The 12,199-nt window shown below is 40.5% G+C and overlaps 1 long non-coding RNA gene across 2 annotated transcripts in view; it reads right to left on the reverse strand.

Annotated features, from left to right (window-relative positions):
* LOC130681966 (uncharacterized) overlaps positions 1-12,199 on the reverse strand; it is a 50,591-nt gene that overhangs the window by 33,741 nt on the left and 4,651 nt on the right. The gene's annotated exons all lie outside the window — the stretch shown is intronic.

Here is a 12,199-nt window from a genome sequence, read left to right on the forward strand (position 1 = left end):
TGTAAGGCTGGAGGCACCTGAGGGAGGGGTGAGCACGTCAGACAAGCTCAGCCCTCACCAAATAAGGAAAGGGAGCAGCAAAGCCCCCAACCCTGGCCTAGTACGGGAAAGGGACCAACAGATTCCGGCCTGATGACGTGCCACAATCCCCAGTTGCTGCCCCCTCCCAACCTGGAAAAGGTGCCTTAGGCTAGCCAATCCTCAGGCCACTGTAAACCTATGCTCTCCCTCCCCCTAACTTCTTTATAAACTCACTGCCTGCCCTGCTGGGCACAACTTTTCCAGCCTGTGACTAACCAGACCAGCAAACATCGCCCGGGATTGTGCCCTATTAAACTTTTGGCTCCTTTGTAGCCTCCTCGCCTGGTTATTTCAGCTCGATTTTACCTTACATGAAGAATTCCTGTTAAATAATACATTTGGATGAGTTTTGAATTTCTCTTAACAACCTAGGGGTATGTTTTCATAGCAATATTGAGGAATTAATATCACAGCTGATTACCTTAGTAGTAGCTATAAGGTTATTCTCATTTTTTGGTGATTAAATGTAACTTTTAGTATTAAAACAGGATCTACAATAAATGTAAAAATTGGCGTAATGTTGGGTTGAATCTACATTTTAGCAGAAATTAATCATTGTCAAATAATGTCTAATTTATACATCAGTGCAGGTTTGAAATGAAACTGCTATAACCAGCCTTTGCTGTAGCATGCATACCACTGAACCTGAAATAAAATTTTTCTTCCTATTTTTCATGACTGTCTTTGAGTAGCTCCAGCCTTGAAGAACTGTTATACCAGTAAAAATTTGAAGATACAAATTCCCAAAAACCAGCTTTCCTTGGGCCCACATTTTTATATTGCTTTATCTTTGAAATACTGAGTGAAAAGTAAATTAATAAATACTATCCTTTAGAGCAAGAGTGCTTGTTCCCATGGACACACATTTCTCTTCCTTTCCTCTCATTTCTTGGACTAGAATGCAGGAAATTAGACCCAGAAGTTCTCACTCTTTACCTGTGGAGCCCTGTGATTGTTTCTGCATTGGTTTATGTGTGAAACCCAACAGGCTTCATTCATTGGAAAATACCGTTACATCAGATGATTCTAGATAAGTAACAGATCTTTGTAGGCCTTGTTTTGTGTTTTTTCTTAACTGCTTAGTGGATACAGTAAATTATGTAAGTTCAAATATTAGTAAACTATGAACTTTTCAAGAGGTAAATGACATTAGAAAGCAAAGGGTGAGCCCTTTGATTTTTAATTTAATCTCCATGTTCCTGCACTTTTCTTGTGTTATGCATTTTAACCTATATTTTTTCTTTCGTAAGAGTGTTAGAGCAGTGATTCCCAACTCTGGCTGACATTAGAATTGCTGGATAAACTTTAAAAAAATGCCCTGCATGAACATATTGAGACAAGGACGGTGGGTGTAGTCAGAGTAGGGTGAGGGCCTCCGAGAAAAGCAGGGCAGAATATTTACACTCAGAGCAATGTAACAATGGGCAAAGAAGTCCCTATTGAAACTCCGTGCTAAGCATTATGCAAAGTCAAGGTCACACTAATTCTCTAGGGAAAGATACCTAAGAATATAGACATCTTCACTGAGATCAGTTAAAGGTCAAAAAGGCAAGAGCAACTTGGCCTGGAATGTTTGAGTGTTCTGCAAGGGTATCAGCATAACCCCTGACTCCACTGCCAGCCCTAGCAATCAGACTACAACCCAGCCCACCTTGAGGACAGGGCAGGTGATGCAAGTACACACCCCTGAGTTTTTTTCATGTTCTCAAAAAATCCTCAACTGCCTATAAAACCCCCTAGACAACACACCACTACGGGCTCTCTTGTCCCCTCCTGGCGTGAGCCAGGAGCTCTATTCTCTCACTTTATTTCTAAATAAAAGCCTGTACCTTGCTCTCCTACCTTGACTGTTTGTGAAGCTCATTCTTCGGCTTCATGAACAAGAACCCCGGCATCATCTTTAGGTGCTCGTCCGGGATAACTTCAGAGGTGAGTATTGGCATCCAAGCCTGCCTTTTCTTTCACTGTCCTTATAGAAGGAAGCCATCTATGGCACACAAAATTGGGCACTTGTCAGCCACTTAAATGGGACTAGCCTGGCTGCCAATCTCAAAGTCTCAAGTGACAGGTTCCCCTGTGTCTCCCTCAGTGGATCCCCCATCTCCCTTGGGAGCTGGGGAAGTCAGCTGAGTGGAGGCCAGGATTCCCTTTCCAAGGCATCTCCTTGGATGCGAGGGACTGAGGAAAGCCGTGGGCACCTGTGAGTCTAGGCTGAGGCTGCACTTCAGCGGCTTCTCAAAGGTCCACGTATCTGGAATCAGACCCCGACAGCCCAACTGGGTATCCGTGAGGAGTGTCTCTTTCTCTGTCTCTGACTTCCAACCTGCTTCTTCAGACCACCCTGGCCTCAGTGAGGCAGGGGGTGTTCCTAACTCTCTCCTAACTTCATCAATTTCATGAATCCAATGCTCACCACTGCAAGGTAGGAGACCTACGCTTCTCTCTTATTCCTGACTAAATGCTCTACTTTCTATCTCATAAAAATGTGTCTGGGCACCCGTTAGCCACTTAAAACACAATTAGCGTCGGCTACCAGTCTTAAGTCTCAGGTGAGAGGTTTCCGGGTGTCTGCCACTCCTTGAGCCCCGCCTCCAGACAGATGGGAATGTTGGGGAGTGGCTGAGCGGATTTCCTACTTTCCTATCCTAATCTGTGGACTCAGAGGGAAGACCGGACTAGTAGACAGTGCTCCTGGATCTCAGCTCCAGCCAACTGGTCCCATGGCGCTGGGTAAACCTCCAGCTAGGTTGCTGCCTATGCAAGAGTGCCAGATAACCCCCCGACCTCTTGTTTCACAGATCAGATTTGTTATAGTGGGTGACTGGCTAAATCCCAGCCAGTGGCAGAAACTGGTGTTTGAGTATAGACAGCCCCCTCCATAACTGTACATGTAAATGGCCCAGTTTAAATTCTAGCCATGGCTCTATTCTATTGATCTCTCTTCCTTGGAGGCAGTCTTCCTGGGGCTAGGCATGTCCTTACCTGCAGCCCGAGTGAACTATGCTGAAGCCCGTGCAGAGAAACTAGGGTCTGGATCAGGACTACCGGAAGGTGTAAAGTAAGAGCATACTGGTAAGGTCCCACTAAATCCAGAGTTCCGAGGCAACCCTTGCTTACTGGGAAAGCAAGAGGGGATTCAAGGCAAGATACAGGCCATGCTGGTAAGGAGTGGTTAAGTCCAGTAGGCCTGGCAGAGGAGGTGATTGACCACTGTCACCCAGGCTCCAAGGTGAGGGGATGCCCTCGCACAGAGAAAAGGCCAACCAGGTGTCACACACCTGTCTTTCTCTATTCCAGGTGGGGGCTTCCTCTTTAAGTTAAAGCCAGACATGCCTCTGGCTTGCATTTTAAAGAACTGGGACCAATTTTGATCCCCAGACCCTGAAAAAGTGCTTTATCTTCTGCACACAAGCCTGGCCTCAATACAAACTCTCTAATGGAAAGGCTTGGCCCGGGAGAGAAGTATACAATATAAGGTTATGCAGCTAAATTTATTTTAATGCAAGGAAGGAAAATAGTCAAAAGTCCCGTGAACTACTACAATATGGAACTAGTTTTCTAAATTATTTTGGTAGAAATCTATTCTACATATTGAGTTCATTATCTTCAAAAATTGGGAGGTTTTAAACTAGATGCCCTGAAACAGAAGAAATGTATCTTCTGCAATACAGCCTGGCTTTAAATAACTGGTGCTAGAATTGTACTTGCATTTCATTTCCAGTCCCCTGGACACACACAGTCCCTATCAGCTCAGAGCCTTCATCGGCCCTGTTAGTCGGGGGCCATCTAAACCTTAACCCAGTTATGTAAACTGCTCACCCGTAGAGTGTATTCTTGAAAACTGAGATACTTTTAGTCAAATAAGCTAAAAGGAAAGGCAATTGGATATCAGTAACTCAAGTCTCTGTATGAGTTTATCTGTCCGTGTATGTGTTCTTTTATGAAAAGTGTTGCTAACTGTAGTCATTATGTCTCAATCTGTATGTTTGTGTGTCTAAGCGTGTAAATGAAAGATTTTTCTACCTCCAGATGGTATTAATAAAATTGATTTAAAGACAAGCGCTTGTGAAAATTGGGCATTCTAAAATTTCCAGAAAATTCTAATAGAAAATATTAAGCATTAATGCTAATTTAAGTTGAATTGAAACAGACATGTCCTTACGGTTATCAGCTGCCTAAGTTTACCTAAAGTCATTTAAGTTGATGTTATCTGCTAAGTCTTTCAATAATAAAATGCTTAGAGGCTTGACTTTGTCTAATATTCAGTAAAGATTTTGTAAGTAATCTAGCATAGTGGTTAGGAATGAGTGAACTAAATAAGCGTGGCAAGTGAACACCTTAATAATTGTGTGTTTCAGTGTGTATACCTACTTACAGCCTGAGAATCTTTGTGGTAACCTAAAACCTTAAAGTTTTGCTAAGTTAGGAAGATACACTTTATGCTTAGTGAGAGATTGTGCTGCAAAGCTCATGGTTACAGAAATTATAAAATGTTCATAAATTTGTCAATCCAAAGAATGCTAGTGTAACAGTTTACAAAACCTGCTTCTCAGTGTTTACTAAAAATTACGGTACCTAATGGTTTTAAGTTCTAATTAAAACTACTTAAAGTAATAAGGAAAACATTTCTGCATGCTAAAGAATGTATCTTTTGATTTAAAAAAAGTAACTTTCTTTTAAAGTACAGCTGTTTATTTAGAGGGAGAAATCTAAATGTAAAAAGAAGGTTGTAGAAAGTTTGTGGAAGAATTTAATATGGTCATGCTATATAAAATTAAAGCAAATGAGTCTCGGGATCAAGTACACAGCAAAATTAGAATTTTGTTTCCAGTTAAAAACACAAGGGGCGGAGCCAAGATGGTGGCGTGAGTAGAGCAGCGGAAATCTCCTCCCAAAACCATATATATTTTTGAAAATACAACTATTCCTAAAAGAGAGACCAGAAGACACAGGACAACAGCCAGACCACATCCACACCTGCGAGAACCCAGCGCCTCGCGAAGGGGGTAAGATACAAGCTGAAGCCCGGAGGGACCCAAGCGCCCCTCACCCCAGCTCCCGGGAGGAGGAGAGGAGTCAGAGTGGGGAGGGAGAGGGAGCCCAGGACTGCTAAAGAGCCATCCCTGGCCATCCACACCAGAGCACAGACACACAGTGCATGGTGTGCTGGAGACTAGGGAAACAGGACAGTAAGAACTGTGAGTGGGTCCACGCAGCCGGCACCCCTGGGACAAAGAAAAGTGAGTGCTTTTTGAAAGTCTAAAGGGACAGGGACCGCACAGCTGGACAGAAGTGTCCCGGGACATGTAGCCCAGCAGCTGGGAATCCCAGGGAACTCCAGGTACCCTAATCCCCTGGGAGGCAGCGCAGCTCGGAGGCCCCTCACAGCGATAAACAGCCTCCCATCTGTTTCCCCTCTGACGCAGCTCCGCCATACTGGAGCAGCGGCCTAAAGCGGGCCCCACCCACAGCAACCATGGAGCTTAACTCCACAGCGGCCACGCAAGAATCAGAGGCCTCATCTGCGTGCAGCTACCCAGCACAAGCCGCTAGAGGTCACTGTTCTCAAAGGAGAGGAAGGCCACAAACCAGCAAGAAGGGATGTTCTCCCAGCCGACACATGCGCCAGCTCCCCACAACTACTTCTAAGGCCATGAAAAGGCAGAAGAATTTGATACACACCAAAATCATAGAATCAACTCCTGAAAAGGAGATAGACCTAACCAATCTTCCTGAAAGAGAATTCAAAATAAAGGACATAACCATGCTGACGGAGCTGCAGAGAAATATGCAAGAGCTAAGGGATGACGTCCGGAGGGAGATTACAGAAATGAGACAATCTCTAGAAGGATTTATAAGCAGAATGGGTAAGATGCAAGAGGCCATTGATGGAACAGAAACCAGAGAACAGGAATGCATAGAAGCTGATGTAGAGAAAGATAAAAGTATCTCAAGGAATTAAACAATATTAAGAGAAATGTGTGACCAATCCAAAAGGAACTATATCTGCATTATAGGAATCCCAAAAGAAGGAGAGAGAGGAAAACGGATAGAAAGTGTCTTTGAAGAAATAATGGCAGAAAACTTCCCCAAACTGGGGCAGGAAATAATCAATCAGACCACGGAAGTACACAGAACTCCCAAAAGAAGGGACCCAAGGAGAACAACACCAAGACACATAATAATTAAAATGGCAAAGATCAAGGACAAGGACAGAGTTTTAAAGGCAGACAGAGAGAGGAAAAAGGTCACCTACAAAGGAAAACCCATCAGGCTATCATCAGACTTCTCAACAGAAACCTTACAGGCCAGAAGAGAATGGCCTGATATATTTAATGCAATGAAAAGAAGGGCCTTAAAACAAGAACACTGTATCCAGCACGATTATCATTTAAATATGAAGGAGGAATTAAACAGTTCATAGACAAGCAAAAGTTGAGGGAATTTGCCTCCCACAAACCACCTCTACAGGGTATTTTAGAGGGACTGCTCTAGATGGGAGAACTCCTAAGACTAAAGAGATGTCACCAGAGAAAATAAAATCACAGCAAAGAAAGCAGACCAACCAAGTACTAACTAAAGGCAAAAAATAAAATCAACTACCCACAAAAGCAGTTAAAGGAAATACAAAAGAGCACAGAATAAAAAAACCAAAATATAAAGAATGCAGGAGGAGGAATAAGAAGCAAGAGAAATAAAGAATCACCAGACAGTGTTTATAACAGCTCAATAAGCGAGTTAAGTTAGACAGTAAGATACAAAAGAAGCTAACCTTGAACCTTTGGTAACCCCGAATCTAAAGCCTGCAATGGCAATAAGTACATATCTTTCAATAATCACCCTAAATGTAAACGGACTGAATGCACCAATCAAAAGACACAGAGTAATAGAATGGATAAAAACCAAGACCCACCTATATCATGCTTACAAGAGACTCACCTCAAACCCAAAGACATGCGCAGACTAAAAGTCAAGGGATGGAAAAAGATATTTCATGCAAACAACAGGGAGAAAAAAGCAGGTGTTGCAGTAATAGTATCAGACAAAATAGACTTCAAAACAAAGAAAGTAACAAGAGATAGAGAAGGACATTACATAATAATAAAGGGCTCAGTCCAACAAGAGGATATAACCATTATAAATATATATGCACCCGACACAGGAGCACCAACATATGTAAAACAAATAGTAACAGAATTAAAGGAGGAAATAGAATGCAATGCATTCATTTTAGGAGACTTCAACACACCATTCACTACAAAGGATAGATCCACCAGACAGAAAATAAGTAGGGACACAGAGGCACTGAACAACACACTAGAACAGATGGACCTAATACACATCTACAGAACTCTACATCCAAAAGCAAGAGGATACACATACTTCTCAAGTGCACATGGAACATTCTCCAGAATAGACCACATACTAGGCCACAAAAAGAGCCTCAGTAAATTCCAAAAGATTGAAATTCTACCAACCAACTTTTCAGACCACAAAGGTATAAAATTAGAAATAAATTGTACAAAGGAAACAAAAAGGCTCACAAACACATGGAGGCTTAACAACATGCTCCTAAATAATCAATGGATCAACAAACAAATTAAAATAGAGATCAAGGAACATATGGAAACAAATGACAATAACAACACAAAGTCCCAACTTCTGTGGGATGCAGAGAAAGCAGTCTTAAGAGGAAAGTATATATATAGCAACCCAGTCATACTTAAACAAGGAAGAACAATCCCAAATGTCTAACATCACAATTATCGAAATTGGAAAAAGAAGAACAAATGAGGCCTAAAGTCAGCAGCAGGAGGGAAATAAAGATCAGAGAAGAAATGAACAAAATTGAGAATGAAACAACAGAAAAAAATTAATGAAACCAAGAGCTGGTTCTTTGAGAAAATAAACAAAATAGATAAGCCTCTATCTAGACTTATTAAGAGAAAAAGAGAATCAACACACACCAACAGAATCAGAATCAAAAAATAAAAATCACGACAGACTCCAGAGAAATACAAAGAATTATTAGAGACTACTATGAAAACCTATATGCTAACAAGCTGGAAAACCTAGAAGAAATGGGCAACTTCCTAGAAAAATACAACCTTCCAAGACTGACCAAGGAAGAAACACAAAATTTAAACAAACTAAATATGAGCAAAGAAATTGAAGCGGTAATCAAAAAACTACCCACGAACAAAACCCCCGGGCCAGATGGATTTACCTTGGAATTTTATCAGACATACAGAGAAGACATAATACCCATTCTCCTTAAAAGTTTTCCAAAAAATAGAAGAGGAGGGAATACTCTCAAACTCACTCTATGAAGCCAACATCATCCTAATACCAAAACCAGGCAAAGACCCCACCAAAAAAGAAAATTACAGACCAATATCCCTGATGAACGTAGATACAAAAATACTCAACAACATATTAGCAAACCGAATTCAAAAATATATCAAAAGGATCATGCACCATGACCAAGTGCGATTCATCCCAGGGATGCAAGGATGGTACATCATCATCAAAAATCCATCAATATCATCCACCACATCAACAAAAAGAAGGACAAAAAACCACATGATCATCTCCATAGATGCTGAAAAAGCATTTGACAAAATTCAACATCCATTCATAATAAAAACTCTCAACAAAATGGGTATAGAGGGCAAGTGTCTCAACATAATAAAGGCCATATATGACAAACCCACAGCTAACATCATACTGAACAGTGAGAAGCTGAAAGCTTTTCCTCTGAAATCAGGAACAAGACAGGGATGCCCACTCTCCCCACTGTTATTTAACATAGTACTGGAGGTCCTAGCCATGGCAATCAGACAAAACAAAGAAATACAAGGAATCCAGATTGGTAAAGAAGTTAAACTGTCACTGTCTGCACATGACATGATATTGTACATAAAAAACCCTAAAGACTCCACTCCAAAACTAATAGAACTGATATCGGAATATAGTAAAGTTGCAGGATACAAAATTAACACACAGAAATCTGTGGCTTTCCTATAAACTAACAATGAACCAATAGAAAGAGAAATCAGGAAAACAATTCCATTCACAATTGCATCAAAAAGAATAAAATACCTAACCTAGGAATAAACCTAACCGAAGAAGTGAAAGACCTATACCCTGAAAACTACAAGATGCTCTTAAGAGAAATTAAAGAGGACACTAACAAATGGAAACTCATCCCATGCTCTTGGCTAGGAAGAATTAATATCGTCAAAATGGCCATCCTACCCAAAGCAATATACAGATTTGATGCAATCCCTATCAAACTCCCAACAACATTCTTCAACAAACTGGAACAAATAGTTCAAAAATTCATATGGAAACACCAAAGACCCTGAATAGCCAAAGCAATCCTGAGAAGGAAGAATAAAGTGGGGGGGATATCACTCCCCAACGTCAAGCTCTACTACAAAGCCTAATCAAGACAATTTGGTACTGGCACAAGAACAGAACCACAGACCAGTGGAACAGAATAGAGACTCCAGACATTAACCCAAACATATATTGTCAATTAATATATGATAAAGGATCAATGGACAAACAATGGGGAAATGACAATCTCTTCAATAGATGGTGCTGGCAAAACTGGACAGCTACATTTAAGAGAATGAAACTGGACCACTGTCTAACCCCATACACAAAAGTAAATTTTAAATGGATCAAAGACCTGAATGTAAGTCCTGAAACCATAAAACTCTTAGAAAAAAACATAGGCAAAAATCTCTTGGACATAAACATGAGCGACTTCTTCATGAACATATCTCCCCAGGCAAGGAAAACAAAAGCAAAAATGAACAAATGGGACTACATCAAGCTGAGAAGCTTCTGTACAGCAATGGACACCATCAATAGAACAAAAAGGTACCCTACAGTATGGGAGAATATATTCGTAAATGACAGATCCGATAACGGCTTGACATCCAAAATATATAAAGACCTCACGCACAACAAACAAAAAGCAAATAATCCAATTAAAAAATGGGCCTAGGAGCTGAGCAGACAGTTCTCCAAAGAAGAAATTCAGATGGCCAACAGACACATGAAAAGATGCTCCACATCGCTAGTTATCAGAGAAATGCAAATTAAAATCACAATGAGATATCACCTCACACCAGTAAAAGACAAACAACACATGTCAGCGAGGTTGTGGAGAAAGGGGAACCCTCCTACACTGCTGGTGGGAATGTAAATTAGTTCAACCATTGCGGAAAGCAGTATGGAGGTTTCTCAAAATGCTCAAAATAGACATACCATTTGACCCAGGAATTCCACTTCTAGGAATTTACCCTAAGAATGCAGCAGCCCAGTTTGAAAAAGACAGATGCACCCCTATGTTTATCACAGCACTATTTACAATAGCCAAGAATTGGAAGCAACCTAAGTGTCCATCAGTAGATGAATGCATAAAGAAGATATGGTACATATACACAATGGAATATTATTCAGCCATAAGAAGAAAACACATCCTATCATTTGCAACAACATGGATGGAGCTATAGGGTATTATGCTCAGTGAAATAAGCCAAACAGAGAAAGACAAATACCAAATGATTTCATTCATATGTGGAGTATAAGAACAAAGAAAATCTGAATGAACAAAACAGCAGCAGAATCACAGAATCCAAGAATGGACTAACAGTTACCAAAGGGAAAGGGACTGCGGAGAATGGGAGGGAGAGGAGGGATAAGGGCAGGGAAGAAGAAAGGGGATATTACGCTTAGCATGTATAATGTGGGGTGGGGGGAATGGGGAGGGTTGTGCAACACAGAGAAGACAAGTAGTGATTCTACAACATCTTACTACACTGATGGACAGTGATTGTAATGGGGTTTGTGGGGGGACCTGGTGAAGGGGGGACCCTAGTAAACATAATGCTCTTCATGTAATTGTAGATTAATGATAACAAAAAAAGAGAAAGTTTTCTTAACTGTTAGTCTGCTCTTAAAATTGAAAGATTGCAAAGGGTTCTCTTAATTGTTTTATCAAAGCAGTTTCTCATGCTTAAAGTCTCAATGAGTTGTCAGAGTATTTAAGAAAATGAGATCGTAATATTAAAAGGACTAAAAGCTAAACTTTGCTAACAACTGTGTAACCTTCTTCATTTGCCTTTGAGGTTGTCATTCTGGTTAAATGGTTAAATGGATAAGTATTGCTTCATGGCAACCTATAATCCTATTTAAGCAAGTGCTAACGAAACTTTCTTCTGACAACTTCCCAAAATCAAATTCAAAAAGGTACCTCTAGTTAACTCTGATATTTTCCAGAGAGCCCCTGGAACATGTCAGAGGAATTTTCTCTCATTGGAGAAAGTATTTGGCTAATTTGGGTTATTTATCTGATATATAATTACCTGCTGAATTACCTGGAAAGCACTGTCAAAGGGAATGATGCTAACTTTTGTTACTGAATGTTTTGTGTTACAGAAATATCTGAATTTCCTTATGTGAACTGTCTTACAGTAAGCTCTCATCAGATCTTTAACCATTGTCATTTGTAAGTCTTTTGTCATTTACAGCCACTGTTTTATTACTCCTAAGCTAGTAAAGAACTAGATTTCAGCAGAACAGTTATTGGTTAAGTAAAGTAAGGATGATGATCTTGTGGCTTTTTGTTTCAAATGGTGCTGATAAAGTATTTTAAGCTTGTTCCCTTAAGCTGACAACAGTTTAGTAAATGACTACCTTTATAAGCAGAATTGAAACATTTATCTTTCTCTCGACCTGATCTCTCCAGAATTAAAAAACTCTCAGTGACTATTTTTATATTTCATGGCAGTATGTTTATTTGCATAAGTTCAATAAGAACCTGCTTTCCTTGTATGAGGACCAATTAAAAACACAGGTTATACTACCAAGGCTTTGACTGGAATGTCATACCTGAGAGACACGTGCATAAACTCAGATTTGAACAGCTTTAAGGAACTAAGGTTGACTTTATAAAGACAACAAATCTCCTTGGAAGAACTGGCCTTGTACCTTGCTTACAGGGTTCCCAGCAGCCTTACCAGGTGAGTAAAGAAGGTCACTTCCTGGCAGGTGCAGGAACCTCAAGATGTCTTAGGGACCTCAAGAAGAGAGGAATTCACCC

The sequence above is a fragment of the Manis pentadactyla genome, chromosome X, assembly GCF_030020395.1.
Source record: "Manis pentadactyla isolate mManPen7 chromosome X, mManPen7.hap1, whole genome shotgun sequence".
NCBI lineage: Eukaryota > Metazoa > Chordata > Mammalia > Pholidota > Manidae > Manis > Manis pentadactyla.